The sequence below is a fragment of the Sciurus vulgaris genome, assembly GCF_902686455.1.
Source record: "Sciurus vulgaris genome assembly, chromosome: 11".
Taxonomy (NCBI): domain Eukaryota; kingdom Metazoa; phylum Chordata; class Mammalia; order Rodentia; family Sciuridae; genus Sciurus; species Sciurus vulgaris.
Genome location: NC_136472.1, coordinates 94,113,367 through 94,130,828, shown reverse-complemented (window position 1 = coordinate 94,130,828; position 17,462 = coordinate 94,113,367). Strand labels below are relative to the sequence as shown.

The 17,462-nt window shown below is 35.2% G+C and overlaps 1 pseudogene across 1 annotated transcript; it reads left to right on the top strand.

Moving 5' to 3' along the window:
* The first annotated feature begins 16,029 nt into the window (after positions 1-16,029).
* Positions 16,030-17,165, top strand: LOC306639320 (coordinator of PRMT5 and differentiation stimulator-like; annotated as a pseudogene). Its single transcript has one exon. The product of its transcript is annotated as a coordinator of PRMT5 and differentiation stimulator-like (transcript).
* Positions 17,166-17,462: the final 297 nt, after the last annotated feature.

Sequence of the window (17,462 nt, the reverse complement as noted above, 5' to 3'; positions counted from 1 at the left end):
CCAGAGTATTCTCATGTATATGTTATCTGTCATCTGATTCCCAGCATTTGACACTACATTTGATGCATAGTAAATAATTAAAGTTAGTAGAGCATAATCAATTAGTAAGTAGTCATGCCATTTTTAAAACTCACTTATCAGATGTGTGATTGGTATATATACATAATATTGAAATAATAGCTTAAATGATAAAGCTATCATCAAAAGATATTTGATTAAAACTACACTGAGGGTTCATCTCACTCTAGTCAGAATGGCAGTTATCAAGAATACGAGTAACAATAAACATTGATGAGAATGTGGGGGAGACTGAAAATTTGGTGTGACCACTTTAGAAAGCATTATGGAGATTACTCAGAAAACTTGGAATGCACCCACCATTTGACCCAGTTATCTCCCTCCTTGGTTTATCACAACAGAACATTCAGACTACGCAGAATAGTTTTAAAAGCTTCACAGAGAGGCATTCAGATTTGAATTTGAGAAATGGATCCAAATGATACTTGTCTTAAATCTCTACTCGATTATCAAAACATTAAATTACAAAATAAAATTTAAATGAAACTATTCTAACCTTGATTAAATTGAACTGCACAGAACAATAGATGAAAAAAAATTGCAACTATGTCTCAAAAGGTGAATTTTGTGCTCAATAGGTACTCCTTTCCTAAGAGTGTAAATATTGTCTTTTCTCTTGGTATTGTTGTCTTTTATTTAAAACAAACAGGTATTCAGATGGCCATTGTTATGGATGATTGACTATAACCATAACTGAAGTCAAAAACTTTAAAGTGGCAGTAGATTGAGAGGCACTATAAGCTGCAAGAAAAGGGGAAAAAAGAGTAATTTTTGTTAAAGTGTTTACTTTTGCAATATAGATTTTTCTGGGACTTATACACTGGCAATTCAAAACATCTGCAGGGACCTAAAATCAGAGCTCACATTGTCATTATAAAACAAGCATTCTTGACTTAGTGTCAACCTTTGTTAGGGAAGCACTATTTTCTGAGAGACAGGGAAATATGTTTGTAGGGCAGAGGCTTATAAGATTTTCTCTTCTGGACCCCTGAGTAATGATATAAGCCATTCTCACTGTTTGTCTTCTAGTCCATTTCCCACATTATTGAAAGGTAATATATAGTTGCCTCTGAGACTTTATGACTTAGAAAGCACTAAATACCAAATTGCATGTTTTCATCACTCTCAACTGGTAAACCAAAATCTGCTATCTACCATGACCTCAGGAGTGAAATGTTCCAGTTAATCAGATAGGCTTATGCTCTACTACTTCTTTCACTTTTCAAACAAATCTCTCAGAAATACTATGATCTTTATAGATTCCCCTACCCTGTATTTCCAGATGCCCAGTAGTTAACATGAGAAAATCAGGTTTGCATTTTTTTGTATTCATTCACAGGTCCTAGGACTCAGACATGATTTTAGGTTGACATATTTGAATAATGAGGACAGAAATTTTATCTGGCTACCTTATCTGATCAATATATAGGGCATTGTTTTAGTCCACTTTTTTTTTATCATTGTAGCTAAAAATACCTGACAAGAAAAGCAGAAGAGTAAAAAAGTTTATTTTGGTAATGGTTTCAAAAATCTCAATCCATACACAGGTAACTTCGTTCCTCCGGGTGCAAAGTGAGGTGCAACCTCATGGAGGAAGAGTATGGTGGAGGAATGGCTCAGGAAAAGACAGTCAGGAAGAAGATAGAAAGCTTGCTTGCCAGGGACAAAATGTAAACCCCAAAGTCACACTCCCCAGGAACTTATCTCCTCAACCACAACCTGCCTGAACCTGCCTGCCTACAGTTACCCCCCAGTTAATCCATGTAAGTGAATTAATCCACAGATGAGGTTAAGGCTCTCATAAGCCAATCATTTCACCTCTGAAAATTCTTGCATTGTTTCACACATGAGCTTTTGGGGGATATCTTACATCTAAAACATAATAGATATTATTGATATCAAAGAAGGTTCCTTTCAATAGTTATTATTCCAAGAAATAACCAGTATGTCAATCTTTATCACAATATGCTAATTTTTCTTGTTTTTAAATTCCAATCAAGTGGAAGTTTACAATGTGAGCTTTTTGTTGCTGGCTTCTTTGAGTAAATATTATGACTGAAATATTCATTGGTGTTAACAGTAATTGGTTCATAGAATATAATTTTCTTTAGCCTAAACATAGAGTATTTCCAGAAAGGAACTGCTATGAATAATTAGTAATGCCATTATATATATTATTAATTTTTTAGTGTATTTCTGTTTCATGCATAACTACAGGAGCAATTACTGAGTGATGGGGCTGGCATATGCTCAGTTTTAGAAGACACTATAAACAGTATGGTATAGTAGATAATTTCTACTTCCACCAGTAGTGTTTGACAGGTCTAGTACTTTTTTACATTCTAGTATATATATATTCATATTTTATTATGGGTTTCATTTGTATTGCTCCTATATGCTTACCAGAATTTTGAATATCTTTATAAGAAACATTTAATATTATTTTTGCCAAATTTGGGGGTGGTTGTCTGTTTTGTTTGTTTGTTTCTTTGTTTGTTTGTTTGTTTTTAAGTGGGGGTTAACCAGGGATTGAACTCAGGGACATTCAACCACTAAACCACATTCCCAGGCCTATTTTTATTTTTTATTTAGAGACAGGGTCTCACTGAGTTGCTTAGTGCCTAGCTTTTGTTGTGGCTGGCTTTGAACTCTTGATCCTCCTGCCTCATCCTCCCAAGTCTCTGGGTTTATAAGTATGTGCCATCTTGCCCAGATTTTTTTTTTTCTTCTTATTGATTTTTAGATATTCTTTATTCCACATGTGAGCCCTTTGCTATATGTATTGCAACATCTTTTCCCAATGATTGCCTTGGTTTTTACTCCTTTGCTGCTGTGTTATAAGAACTATGCCCTAAATATAATACAGTATGTATCTAACTTTCCATCATGCTTAGTTAATACTTTGGGTCCAATGAAAGATACTACATCTCCCCTTCACCCTACTTCAAGGTAAATCAGATATTCTTTTATAGGACCTTCAAGACACTATTTGCACTTTTTGTATAGTCTTTAGTCCGTGTGGTATTTATTTTTGTATGTTGTGTATGTGCTTTATTTTTTCATATAGACATCCAGTTGGTCTAGATATGTAAGAGTGGTATTTTTTATTCTTAATTATTTCCATTAGTAGTCTTCTCACCCCAGAGTTTGAGGGAAGGCTCTTAAAAACAATCCAAAATTTTCCAGACGATAGTATTTCTTTTTATATTGGTTTTTATGTTACTTTTTCTAATATGAGTTTCACTTTAAGTTATTTTCTTTGTTGATATGAAGATATTCACTTGTTCATCTAGGCTTGCAGTTTTACTGTCTATAGTGATGTCTCTTATATTCATTATACCAGCAAAGATTTGTATTCTATGCAACAGGTAAAGGCAACAGTTAAAGAGAGAATGAAAAACATAAATTGTATTAAACAATGAGAATTGGCCCGTGGAATGGTGAAGGACATTAGTAACCTTAAACAATAATTGTTTTGACAAAATATTGAAGAAAAACATTGTAATGAGAGAATAGAAGGTAATAATGCTGAGAAAGACAATACAGATGATTTATTCTAAAGATTTTGATGAGGGTATGTTAATCTAATTGAGTTGTAGCTGGCATATATGGTGTCAAGGGAGAATATTTATTAACAGGTAATACATCAAAACTTTTATTATGAATATTACCATATGATTCCATTTCAACATGATTTAAAACACAGAGAATTTCAATCCTACTGAATTTTAAATTCAATGCAAAGTACAGGGAATATTCTTTATCACAAATCATTGTGGTTGGATTTTTGTCTGCTTAGAAGATATGCAGATGTGCTAAGTCATAGGTCTACCTGGTGTCTGGGAATGTTAGTTAGAAATAAGGTCTTAAGTTCTTTCCCCTTTGTCTAATCCAATGGACTTCTGTTGTCCCCCTTCCCCTTGTTGTGTGTTAGCATCCACTTATCAGAATGTTTGCTCCTTAGTTTTGGGGGATTGGCTTATTTCACTTAGCTTGATAGTCTGCAGATCCATCCATTTACTGGCAAAGGAAAGGAGAGGGGATGGGAATAGGAAAGATAGTAGAATGAATAACTTTCCTATGTTCATTTATGAATACACGACCAGTGAAACTCCACGTCATGTACAACCACAGGAATGAGATCTTACCTGGAATGAGTTATACTCCATGTATGATAATATGTCGAAACACACTCTACTGTCATGTATGTCTAAAAAGAACAAATAAAAATTAATTTAAAAAGAAATAGGCTCTTCACGAATATAATCAAGTTGAGATGAGGTTATTAGAGTAAGCTATGATATTATATATTTTGTGTCCTTAGAAGAAGTGGGGATTTTGAAAGAATGTCAATCAATTACAGAGGCAGAGAGAGAAATAGTGCAGCTGTAAACCAAGGAAAGTTGGACTTGGCAGCCCTCACCAGAAGCTAGGAAGAGGGAAAGAAGGATTCATCCCTAGGTCTCAGGAGGAACATGCCCTGACGATACCTTCATTCCAGAGTTATACTCTCCAGAACTGTGAGATAATAAATTTGTATAATGTTAAGCCACCTGGTTTGTAGTATTTAAGTATGGCAGTCATAGGCTAACAATACAAAAAACAAAATAATCATTACAAAAAAGAAGCATGTAGGTCCTGATTGGTTAGTAAAGTGAAGGGAGTTGGGTTTTTTTTTCTTCTTTGACATACTTTTTTATTTGTTCTTATTAGTTGTACATGACAGTAGAAAGTATTTTGACATATTGTACATATATGAAGTATAACTACTCATTCCTCTGGTTGTACATGATGTGCAGTTACACTGGTCCTGTATTCACATGTGAACATGGGAAAGTAATATCTGATTCATTCTATTTTTCCTATTCCCATTCCCCTTTCCTTCCCTTCAATCCTTTTGTCTAACCAAAGTACTCTATCTATCCCTCCTCCTCTTATTGTGAGTTAGCATCCACATATAAGATAGAACATTCGGCCTTTGGTTTTTTGGGATTGGCTTATTTCACTTAGCATGATAGTCTCCAATTCCATTCATGTACCTACAAATGCTATAATTTCATTTCTCTTTATAGTTGAGTAGTATTCCATTGTGCATATATACTACATAAAGGATATCTTCTTTATCCTTTCATCTGTTGAAGGGCACCTAGGCTGGTTCCATAGTTTAGCCATTGTGAATTGAGCTACTATAAACATTAATGTGGCTGTGTCACTGTAGTATACTGATTTTAAATCCTTTGGGTGTAAACTGAGGAGTGGGATAACTGCCTCAAATGGTGGTTCCATTCCAAGTTTTCTGAGGAATATCCATACTGCTTTCCAAAGTGGTCGCACCAATTTTCAGTCCCATCGACGATGTGTGAGTGTACCTTTTTCCCCATATCCTCACCAACATTTATTGTTCCTTGTTTTCTTGATAATTGTCACGGACTGGAATGAGATGAAATCTCAGTGTTGTTTTATTTGCATTTCTCTAACTGCTAGGGATGTTGAATATTTTTTCATATTTTTTTCACTTTATTTTTTTATTACTTATTTATTTTAATTAAAAATCATAAATTTACATAGGGCAATATTGTTTGATTCATTCTGTTATGTTTTCCCTTCCCCCACCCCTCCCACCCCTCTTTTCCCTCTATACAGTCCTTCCTTCCTCCATTCTTACCACCCTCCTTATCCCTAACCCTAAACCTAACCCTAACCCTAACGTTAACCCCTCCTACCGCCCCTTATATGTCCTCATCATCAGCAAGATCATTCGTCCTTTAGTTTTTTGAGATTGGCTTATCTCACTTAGCATGATATCCTCCAATTTCATCCATTTGCCTGCAAATGCCATAATTTTATCATTCTTCATGGCAGAGTAATACTCCATTATATATATATGCCACAGTTTCTTTATCCATTCATCAACTGAAGGGCATCTAGGTTGGTTCCACAATCTGGCTATAGTGAATTGAGCAGCTATGAACATTGATGTGGCTGTATCTCTGTAGTATGCTGATTTTAAGTCCTTTGGGTATAGGCCAAGGAGTGGGATAGCTGGGTCAAATGGTGGTTCCATTCCAAGCTTTCTGAGGAATCTCCATACTGCTTTCCAGAGTGGCTGCACTAATTTGCAACCCCACCAGCAATGTATGAGTGTACCTTTTTCCCCACATCCTCGCCAACACCTATTGTTGCTTGTGTTCTTGATAATAGCCATTCTAATTGGGGTGAGATGAAATCTTAGGGTAGTTTTGATTTGCATTTCTCTTATTACTAGAGATGTTGAACATCTTTTCATGTATCTGTTGATTGCTTGTACATCTTCTTCTGTGAAGTGTCTGTTCATTTCCTTAGCCCATTTGTTGATTGGATTATTTGTATTCTTGGTGTAGAGTTTTTTGAGTTCTTTATAGATTCTGGAAATCAGCGCTCTATCTGAAGTATGAGTGGCAAAGATATTCTCCTACTCTGTAGGCTCTCTGTTCACATTACTGATAGTTTCCTTTGCTGAGAGAAAGCTTTTTAGTTTGAATCTATCCCAGTGGTTGATTCTAGCTTTTATTTCTTGTGCTATGGGAGTCCTATTAAGGAAGTCCAATCCTAAGCCAACAAGTTGAAGGTTTGTACCTAAATTTTCTTGTATAAGATGCAGGGTCTCTGGTCTGATTCCGAGGTCCTTGATCCATTTTGAGTTGAGTTTTGTTGATTGATCATATTTCTTCTTCCATGAAGTATTTGTTGAATTCCTTTGCCCATTTATTAATTTAGTTATCCTTTATTTTTTTGGTGCTAAGTTTTTGAGTTCTTTATATTTTCTCCCATTCTAATAGGCTCTCTCTGAAGTAAAGGGAGTTTTAATTTTATTTTCAGTAGTAGGAATTTACCCCAGGGGTGCTTTACCACTGAATTACATCCATAGCCCATTTTTAATTTTGAGTCAGGATCTTAAATTACCATCATCCTCCTGTCTTAGCTTCCTGAGTAGTTGGAATTACAGGTGTTCACCACCACACCTGGTGGGAGTTTAGAGTTTTTTTAAAGTAGAGAGCATGAAGTACAGTCAGCCCAGAAAGTGATTAATCACATGGGAAATTAAGTGGTAAATCAGGTAAGATTACTAATATTGAGGGTCCAGATGTAACCCCTGATTATATAAGGTGGGACATGCATACTTGGTTTTAAACTTTGTGTCCTAGGCATGCTCCACTATTTCATGCAGGTATAAATTTTTTCAAGGTACATAAAATAATATTCGGACTAAATGGCTTTAGTATTCAAAGGTGTGTGCAAGTGATGACAGTCACAGACACTAGAGCATTATCTGGTAAGGATGGAAGGACAGTAAACATAAATGTGGTGGATTTCACTGGTGGGTGGTTTTATCTGGGATTGAAAATTGTTAGTGTATTTAGAATATATAAACGGGAACTGTGATGAATCAGGTTTGGGGTGGGATGCTTGAAATGAATATCGTGTAGTCATGCACTATTTAATATTAAAATAATGAGCTTCCTACATGTGTTCTGTTCAGGGCACAGATACAAAGTCAAATGTGTTGATGGACCACTGCGGTGTCCATCACCTCAGATGGACAGACAAGGTTCCTGTCATTCAGATGTGGCAAGACCTGGGCTCTGGCCTACATTGTCTTCATATAGTAATTAACATCTGGCATACAACTGCTTTTAAGAGTGACACTAATCCATTCCACAGCAAGAAGATAAGATACTCCTCCACCTTACCTTAAGGCCATAGAAGTAGGTGGTTAAGGTGGAGGAGAGGGAAAGTCTGTTGGCATGAAGTGAGGGAATTAAGAGGTGAGATGTCAGATGTGTTTTGAAACATGGGGATCGATACTCTAAATTGAGGTAGTGATAAAGATGGAGAGGAAGGTGTTAAGAACTTCAGTTAAAGAAGAATTAGTGTTAGACTTAGAGGACTGGAGAATATGAGTGGTATCAGCAGAACATGATTTGAAGAAACTAACATTTTTAGAGATGTGACTGAAGAACAGTATGGAACTTGAAAGAAGCAAGAACAACATTTTCCTCAAATGCAGTCCCAACATTGATTAGTATTTGAGGAAAACAACAACAACAACAAAAAAAAAAAAAAAAAAAAAAAAAAACACCTACCACTTGATAGAAGTACAATTAATTCAGAATCTAGAGAATTTAGAAAGTTTCAGAATGAAAAAAAAAAAAAACAGGATAATGTTTTTACATAAGAAAAAGTTGAAGCTACACTGGATTTTGCTGAACACATACAATGAATTTTCATAGGGAATGCTATTGGAGGTTTTTTGTCATTGATACTGACACATCTCAAGCTTTATATCTTGAGATATAAATGATCAGCAAAACCTGATCATCCTAATTAAAGCCTCCTGCTTAGGTCTAGTGTGGGGCAGTTCTTGGTGATGAGATGGGTATAATTGAGGCTGTGAAATGTTTGATCTATTGGTAGATTTATATTTAGTCAAGAAAAACAACATTAAATTAAATCTGAATTACATATAAGCAGCAAATAAAAGTTTTATTATAAGTAGTAAATATTGCATGGCATCTACTTAAACTAAAAATTATTTGTTGTTTATTTGAAATTCAAAATTGACTAGGCATCTTGTCTTTTATCTAGCAAATTCATTTATATAGCACATTTACCTCCATACTTTCTTGAAGCTGTTGTTGGTAAAGTTATCTTAGAAACTAACAAGTGAACTTAAAAGGGTTTTGTTTTTTTTTTTTTTCCTTCTGAACTCAGGAAAAGTCAAATAAGAAATTATTTCGTATGTGACTGGTAACTATAGAGAAGCAGGCTTCTACAAGTAAGGGTTTCCAAATGGCACTTTTGCTTTTTGTTTTCTAAGTCATTTCTTCTATTTCTTCTTCTTCTTTCGGGGGGTGGGTACCAAGGATTGAACTCAGGGGTACTCAACCACTGAGCCACATCCCCAGCCCTATTTTGTATTTTATTCAGAGATAGGGTCTCTGATTTGCTTAGCACCTTGCCATTGCTGAGGCTGGCTTTGATCTCATTATCCTCCTGCCTTAGCCTCCTGAGCTTCTGTGATTACAAGCATGCACCACCACACCCAGCTTATGTCATTTCTTCTTTATGTTTGAAGGTTAATTTTTGTGGACATAGACTTTATTCAGGTTGACTGTTTTTTAGTTTTTCCCTTCAACACTTTGTAGGGAAGGCCCAAGATGGTTATAGTTAGGTCCCTCACAGAGGTTTCCAGAGTACCATGATGGTTCTTGCTATCAAGGTCATGAACACCCCAATTTAGCACATGTACTCAAGATCATAAATATTTGCCTGTGAGCATTCATCCACTTATGTAACCTGTTGGCGATGTGCCTACTTTGTCTGGTGTGCATATAAAAAGAGGATAGAGGACTCAGTGCTAAATGGATCTGACTGGGGGAGTAGAGCTAGAGGCTGGAGTTGCCAAAATAAACAATATCTACTGTTTCAACTCATCCTCCTTCACCTGCCAGGACCCTGACTCTGTTTCCCGGAGGCTGAGCCTCCATCTGACACATTTCAAATATTTTACTCCACTCACTTCATCCTTCTATGCTCTTTGATGAGAAAACCACTGAAATGTTTGTTACTTCTTGTTTTTAAGTAAGGTGTTTTCTTTCCAACTCTCCCCACCCCTTTCTGCATTGCTTTCAAAATTTTCTATTTGTATTTGGTTTATGTGATATATCCCTACATGCAGAATTTTTGATATATATATTGCTTGGTATTCTCTGAGCTTCCTGGATCTTTGAGTTAGTTTGTTTTTAATTTTGGAGAAATTTTGGCCATTATTATTGCAAATACATTATTCATTCCATTCTCTTTCTTCTAATACTCCATTTATGTGTATTTATAGCTTTTCAAATTGTCCCACAGTTGTTGGATATTCTGTTCTGTTGTTGTTTTGTGGTTTTTATTCTAGTTTATACTTGCATTTCAGTATAGGAAATTTACGCTAGCATAGGTTTAAGTCCATTGATTCTTCCTCATAAGGTCCACCCTACTAATGAGCATCTTAAAGACATTCCTCATGTTTGTTAAATGTGTTTCTTTTTTTCCCTAGCATTTCATTTTGATTCTTTCTTAGCCTAAACTACATATCTACTTTTGCATGTTTTCTACTTTTGTAGTAAAGGTCATAATATATTAATCAAGGTTACTTTAAATTCCCTGTTTTACATTTCCAACATTTGTGTCAAATGAATTCTTGTTCTACTGTGCATTTCATCTCTTCCATTACCATTTAACTTTTTTTTGGTAACATATATGATGTTGGGTATAAAACCCACATCCTTGTACATACTAGGCAAGTACTTTATCACTCAGCAACATATGCAACCCAAATATACTAGGTAGTAGCAACTAAGGAAAAGGCCTCTAGTGTGAAGACACTTGAGGTAATTTGAGGTTAAAAATTTAGTTGCTGGAAAGCAGTCTTGTTTAATGATTGCTGTTGCTACTGGGCTACTGGTCCCATGTCCCATGTCCTTTTTTTTTTTTTTTTTTTTTTTAGCCTTTGGGCTTGCTGGAGAACTTTCCCTTCAGCACACACCTTCCAATTCCTTCAGTGGTAACACATTGTTGGTACACTAGCACCCATTTGACATGGTAGCAAGGTGCTAAGAGGCAGATGTTTTGTACTCTAAGGATAAATCACATTTTTTGTGTCTTTGTCCCCAGGATGTCAGGACACCTTAACAAATGCTTCTTATTGTTTTGTCATTACTTCCAGAAGAAGCTGTAGATGGATGAGCACCCTTCCCTCCAGTTATGAAAAGGCTTTCAGAGTTTTATCACTTGGGAGTAAATACATACTTTGGAGATTCTGCTAGAAGTATTTAAAAATGGTTCTTTTCCCTCTCACTGGGCCAGGTCCTTGAGGGAATCTTTACTGTAAAAATTTGGTGGGATTCATGAGAAAAGAACTTCCAGCATGTGGGGACCCCCTATGACTGTGGGCCCAGGAGTTCCTCCTGCTTCTACTTGATGCTCATCTTGTGGCATTTCAAGTGTTCCTCCCAGTTAATGCCTATAGAAGCTTTTGATTCAGGTAAGTAAAACCTCCACAGAGATTCTTTGTGGCCACCTATTTCTTGGAGTGACAGTTTGCCCTGAATACTCATTTCTCTGGTCAGTACAAGAAAAGTTGTTGATTTTCTTCCAGAATTTTTGTTGTTGTTGTAAAGATGAGAAAGATGAATACCGGATTCTTCATATTTCAGAGCTAAAATTGCCTTTATAAACAATATATTATTGGCCAATCATACCATCAGGCATACAGGGGTTTTGGCAAATGGAAATATTTTGGCAATAATAGAACCAATCAAATGTTTTCAAATATATTACTTGTTGGTCTCCTGTGTGCATGAAATAGTAGAAATGACCAAGTACACCAAAAGATGGAAATTTTTCTGGGTGATTACATATATTTTTAAAATTATATTTTATATACACATTTTTACTATAGGAAGTACCATCATCTGTAAAATTAAGACATAAACTTTGTAGAAAGTCTGCATTTTGCTCTGGAAAGTTCAGAATGCTGAGCGGGCTGGGAAACTTAAGTTTCCAATAACAAGTCTCAGAATTCTATGAAGATGATACAGTACTGACAATTTAAACAATATTATAGTATAAATATGTGTTGAAAATGTAGAGCAGAGAAAACTGACTTTCTTCCGTACATCTAAGTTCTTTGCATGGGCTACAAATTAAACTGGAATATGACAGATTAATAGTTGCAAGAACATTTTAATTATGCATATATGCACAAGAGTTTCACAAAAATATGAGACTCAAAATAATTAAGGGTCAGATGAATGATGCTTATATAGCACCTTAAGTTACAGAGACAAACAAAGATTTGGGACTTCTGGGGGGTGTGGAGGCGAATGATAAGGGTAAGAAAAGCGTGGTGAATAAATATTGCCTTGTTATGTAGAGAGTCTCTCAGGTGATGAAAGTTATCCTTGGACAACTCTTTTCCTGATATAGCTTATTTTACTACTAGAGATTTCCTTTAAAGTTGTTTCTTTTACAAATGTAAAGTGTTTCAGTGCTATTTTTCTGTCTGCAGTTTCTTAAAATAACTACCCTGACATAATTTAAATGACAAAGAAGCATATTTGGCATTGCATTTTCTGGTACATATTTTCCAGTCGTGTGTACTGAACTTCAACAAAAGGTTGTTTTAGAACTCCTTACAGTATATGAGTGTGTGTATTACATGCATTGGTATGCGATTTGTGCCTCACTCTTTTAAAGTAATACTTCATAATACAGGTTCAGTTTTCTGAAGTGGAAAAAGATATAGCAGCAGGTTCTACAAAAGCTCTGTGGTAGAGTTCCCTCAGGACAGCTGGATGTGGTAGAAGGAGGATCAGGAGTGTATCACACCCAGGTTTACATACCAATTGTCACCAATGGACTAACTTAAAATGTGACCTTTCTAATTCTGTGTTTTATTCCCCTAAACTGTCATTGTGATGATGATAATTCCTTTCTTTCCTCATAACCTCCCTCTGTCACTTCATTCCTGCCATTTATCTTGTGTTATTATGCATACATTCTGAAAATAAATCCTTAAAATCCATAATCTCTAAGTTTATCAGACATACAGAGCTTTTCTGTTTAATTATTTGCTGTATTTCCACAATCTATTCTATTGATCTTTCTTCAATATTTCTTTTATTGGCTCTTCTTAGTTACACATGAGAGTAGAGTCTATTTTGATAAAATGATACAAGCATGTGCTATATCCCTCAATTTTAAATCCCCTAAATATTTCCCTTAATATCTTTTAGTGATGACTTTTCCCCTATGCTTGTTCTTATATGTATGTTCAGACAATTTCTACCTTCTTACAGATCTAATCCATGTCTAAGATCATTTCTAGAATAATTTCTGGATTGGTGTGGTGGTACACACCTAAAATCCCAGCAACTAGAGGCTAAGACAGGATAATGCAAGTTCAAGGACAGGCTCAGCAACTCAGACCTTGTCTCAAAATACAAATTAATAGGGTTGCAGATGTAGATCAGGTAGAACATACCTGGGTTCAATCCACAGTACTGCCAAAAAATAAAAATAAAATTCTAGATCACTATTTCTCATATTCCTGTTGCTAATTTTTAGATGAACTAGTATGTCTTGCAACATTACTAAATGTCTTTATTGACTAGTTTCAGGCCCTAAAATTCAGAAAAAAAAAAAAATCACACACATAATCATATCACTCTATGTGTTTAGCATGTTTTGTTCATAACATATGCTCAGTATATAGTCCCTGTGCGATAAATTTTGCAGTGGCTCAATCCTTGTCACAATGATTTTGAAGATTATCTCCAGGCAAGCTGGAAAGTATATCACATCACCCTCCCTGAACTCTCACTGGGGACGTCATGCTTCAACATCAACTAAAAAGTAAAAAGAACTTTGTTCCACCTGCATTTGATTATGTAGGAGAGGTTTGGATCCTGGTAGTCCATATTTTCTCTACTATGTGGCTGAATCTAAGCTGTATCTGGGGATTTTTTTTTTTTTTAATCCTTAAAATAGTACCAGGCTTTTTCCAAGTTCTCATGGAATGGGAAAAAACTGATGTTATACCAAGTAATTATGTATGTCATGCAAAAGTCTTTTATTAGACCTCACTGGTGCTTCAACTACCTGAGCCTGGTTAACTGGCTTGAGGATTAAAAATATTAGTTTAATATGTTTTCTGTGCTTACCTGCCATTTCTTCTGGCAGTAATAACAACTTATAATATTCACATAAGTATGTTAAATCTTACTTTAATATGTAATGGAGTATAGCCCACTCAGCAGGGACCAATAATCCTTTGACTGAAGCTAAAATTTAGAAGCATCAATATTGTATATTTGAACTCTCTTCTTACCTTTCCCAGATCAGAAATAAAAAATTTATAAGCAGATTTATATAAACATGAATACACATATTTCCTCTGTTATGTTTACTTGTGTCACCTTTATTTTTACCATGAAAACAAACTACTAGATTAACCTATCTCTTAAAATAACTCAAATACACACTTTTGTTAAAAGAATTTATGAATTTTCTCTTGACTTTTAAACCACATATGTCTTAAATCAGCCAAAGCCAGTTCAGGTTTCTCATCTTTCCTTTAAACTCTAAGACCTGCAGTACATCTTAGTTGACATTAGCACTCCTTTCCAAGTCTTCACAAATGATCACCTGCAAATAGCACAAACCAGTCATTTGAATGTCCTAGTTAGTATTGATATTTATTTTTCTTGATTTAAGGTTTTTCTACAATAACCTGAAGAAAATATGAGTTACATTTTTTAAGAAGACTTAAAAATAGTCAATGTCATTTCTCAGGAATAGAGATCTTTTGGAGAAATAATTCACTTTATAAGTTGTGAAATCTACATGTATTTTGTTCAAAGTAAGAAAAGGAAATGTGTATTGTGAGAATGTCGCCTTTTGAGAGGATGTAAACGAGTCACAGAGAGCAAGTGAGGTAGAGAGGGTTAGAACCAGTAAACATCCAGTGCCGAAACTGGGCTGCAGAAGGGCTGAGATTAATCATAGCCAATGAGGTATCATCTGTATTCAAATATACTTTTAATATCAGTTTGCCTTGACTTCAGTATGTTCACCATTTTTATTTATTTATTTTGCAGTGCTGGAGATCAAATCCAGTTCCATGTACATACTAGGCTGTCGTACTAGCTCTGTCACTGAACTACCTCCCTAATTCTGACTCATTCCCCCATTTAAACTACTTAAGGATTTTCTTCTTTTACAAATCCTTACATGATTACTGTGTGATTGTAAACATAAATGCAATAATGTATAATATGGTTTGAAAAGAACACCTAAAACAGAAAAAAAAGTTAATTCTTGTTAACATAATGAGATATTAATACTAGTTAATCTTTCTACTTAGTAAGAATATTATTAGATATGGTTTAATCATATCCTTCAGATATTCACAGAATTTGTATTTTAAAATAATTAAGATTAAAAATGTACCCTTGAAGTATATAGGTTGAAAGACTTGATCTCTCCAAGGAAAGATTAATATTTTATAAAAAGACTCAGATCTAGAATATTTTATTGAAATTCTTGAACACCAGATATAACAAAATATTGTAATTCCAAAAAGAAGTAAAACATACTTACAAAGGAGGCTCTTGCAAACACTGATTTCTACCTGAAATTATGAATACTAAAATCAGTAGCCATCTGCAGGTACATAAGAAAAATGGACAAAAGTCTGTTAATTCTATATCCAGCCAAGATAACAGCAATGTGACAAATACAGTGCATTTTGAGAAACATAAGAATTTAAGTAAAATTTTAAAATATAAAGTATTTTTTTTTCATTGTATGAGTATTTACTATTACATTTCCTGAAAATTTAGGGTTTGGTAGAAAGTCATAACATGAAAATATTTGCCAAAAACCTAAACATATACAAACATAATCACATCATTTTCCAGATAATTTGCAAATTCATAAATAATTTAGATAATAGCTATTAAACCATAACAAATTTTAATTTGTGCTTACATATTTACTTTTACATTTACAATCACATGGTTCTTCACATATACTTAGAGAAGTTATAGAGCAGTATTTAATCATTGATTTCTTCAAGTAAAAGAAAGTCAAATATCTAAGAGAAAATCAAAAACCTTAAATGTATGAAATTTTAAAACACACCATATGTAGATATGTAGGCAAAGAATAGAGTACCAGTGACAAAGTTAGAAAATAGAGGAAGAAACATTCATTGTGTATGGAAAGTGCATTTTCCTTCTTACTCTGAGGTAAAGGTATCCCGAAGCTAGTTTTTATCATTAGATGTCTATTGCTAATACTACATAGTTATGTATCTGAAAACACACATACACACAAACACACACACACACACACACACACGCTCGCACATGAAGTTACATATTTTGAAACTTCATGAAAATGGTAACACAAAAAGTGTTTAGGCATCACATGACCGAGTAACATCCTGGGCACCTAGCTGTGGGCAGCCGGGCATGGACCTTCAGGCAGCCAGATCCCAGGCATTGGAGGCCGCGGGGTCGCCTCGGGGATTCCCACTGCAGAGAGTGCGGGAGGCGCCCCCAGCCCCGAGGCTGGTTTTGCCACAGTGGACCACCCTGGTCAGGAAAGAGACTGCTCCAGCCGTGAATCTGCTAGCTAGTGGAGAGCGCAGCATCCCTAATGACACTCCTACCCATGGAGAAGGCACACATTCTGAAGAGAAAGGCTTTGCTGCAGAGGAGGAGGAGTCTGATGGGGAAACAACCCGTAGGAGCCATCAGAAGGAACGCACTGCCCACCCAAGGAGCAGTCTGCAAATCTTTTCAATGAGGAGAGGACTGGGACTTGGAGTTGAAAGCGTATCAAGGAAATCTTTATGATGCTTATTACATCCAGAGCAGCATTTCTCAAGAGATCAAACCTTGGGTATGGTGTGCACCACAAGGAGACATGATCTGTGACCCCAGTTGTCATCATCCATCTCCACTGATACCCCACTATTCCAAGATAGTCTTTGAAACAGGACAGTCTGATGAAGATTGAATGTGGAACTTTCTGCCTCATGGGTAGGTGAGTCCTTCAAATCAAGGTCTCCTCCTGTCTCTGAGGTGAGATGTCCTAATTGAGACAATGTTCCCAATGGTTTCTGAGCCTGGGTTACACAGACTGGTGTTAAATAAGGTCCCACAGTTCTTCATAGTTCTGTTGTTGCTGTTGTTTGTAAGACTCCTCCTTGGAATGTGTGTGTATTATTCGTGTCTGTGTAAGAAGGAGTTGTGTTCTTTATAAATAAAGGTAGGGAAAAAATAAAAAAAGACAAACAAACAAACAAAAAGAAGTGTTTAAATTTTTGATATTTTAAATAAATGTTGGGAATATTCTTGAACACATCTTCTGCACATATGAGACAATTTCCAGACCCATTTCTTCTACCTCTTCTTTCTTTCATTTTCCCATTACTACCGGGGAAGAAATTCACTATTTACTGGTACTAAAACCTTCATATTTATAAATGTTGTCAAGTTGTTTCTGTGCACTCTCTTTAATGAATTTTTAAAGCCTTAATATTATTAGTTTTTGTATATATTTGGGAAAGATCTGACACTCAATTTAAAACGTACCATTTTTTATTTCATAAAGAAAATCTTTTAATGTTAATAGTTATAAACTTATGAAAATGGTATATGTCTGAAATGAGAGTAACAGACTACATTCTTTTAAAATTATAATTTTTTAGAACTTCAAAGTGTTTATTGTCTTCTAGTTTTTTGTGTTACTGTCAAGTTTACTTTATCTTAATATTGTTTCTTTGCAAG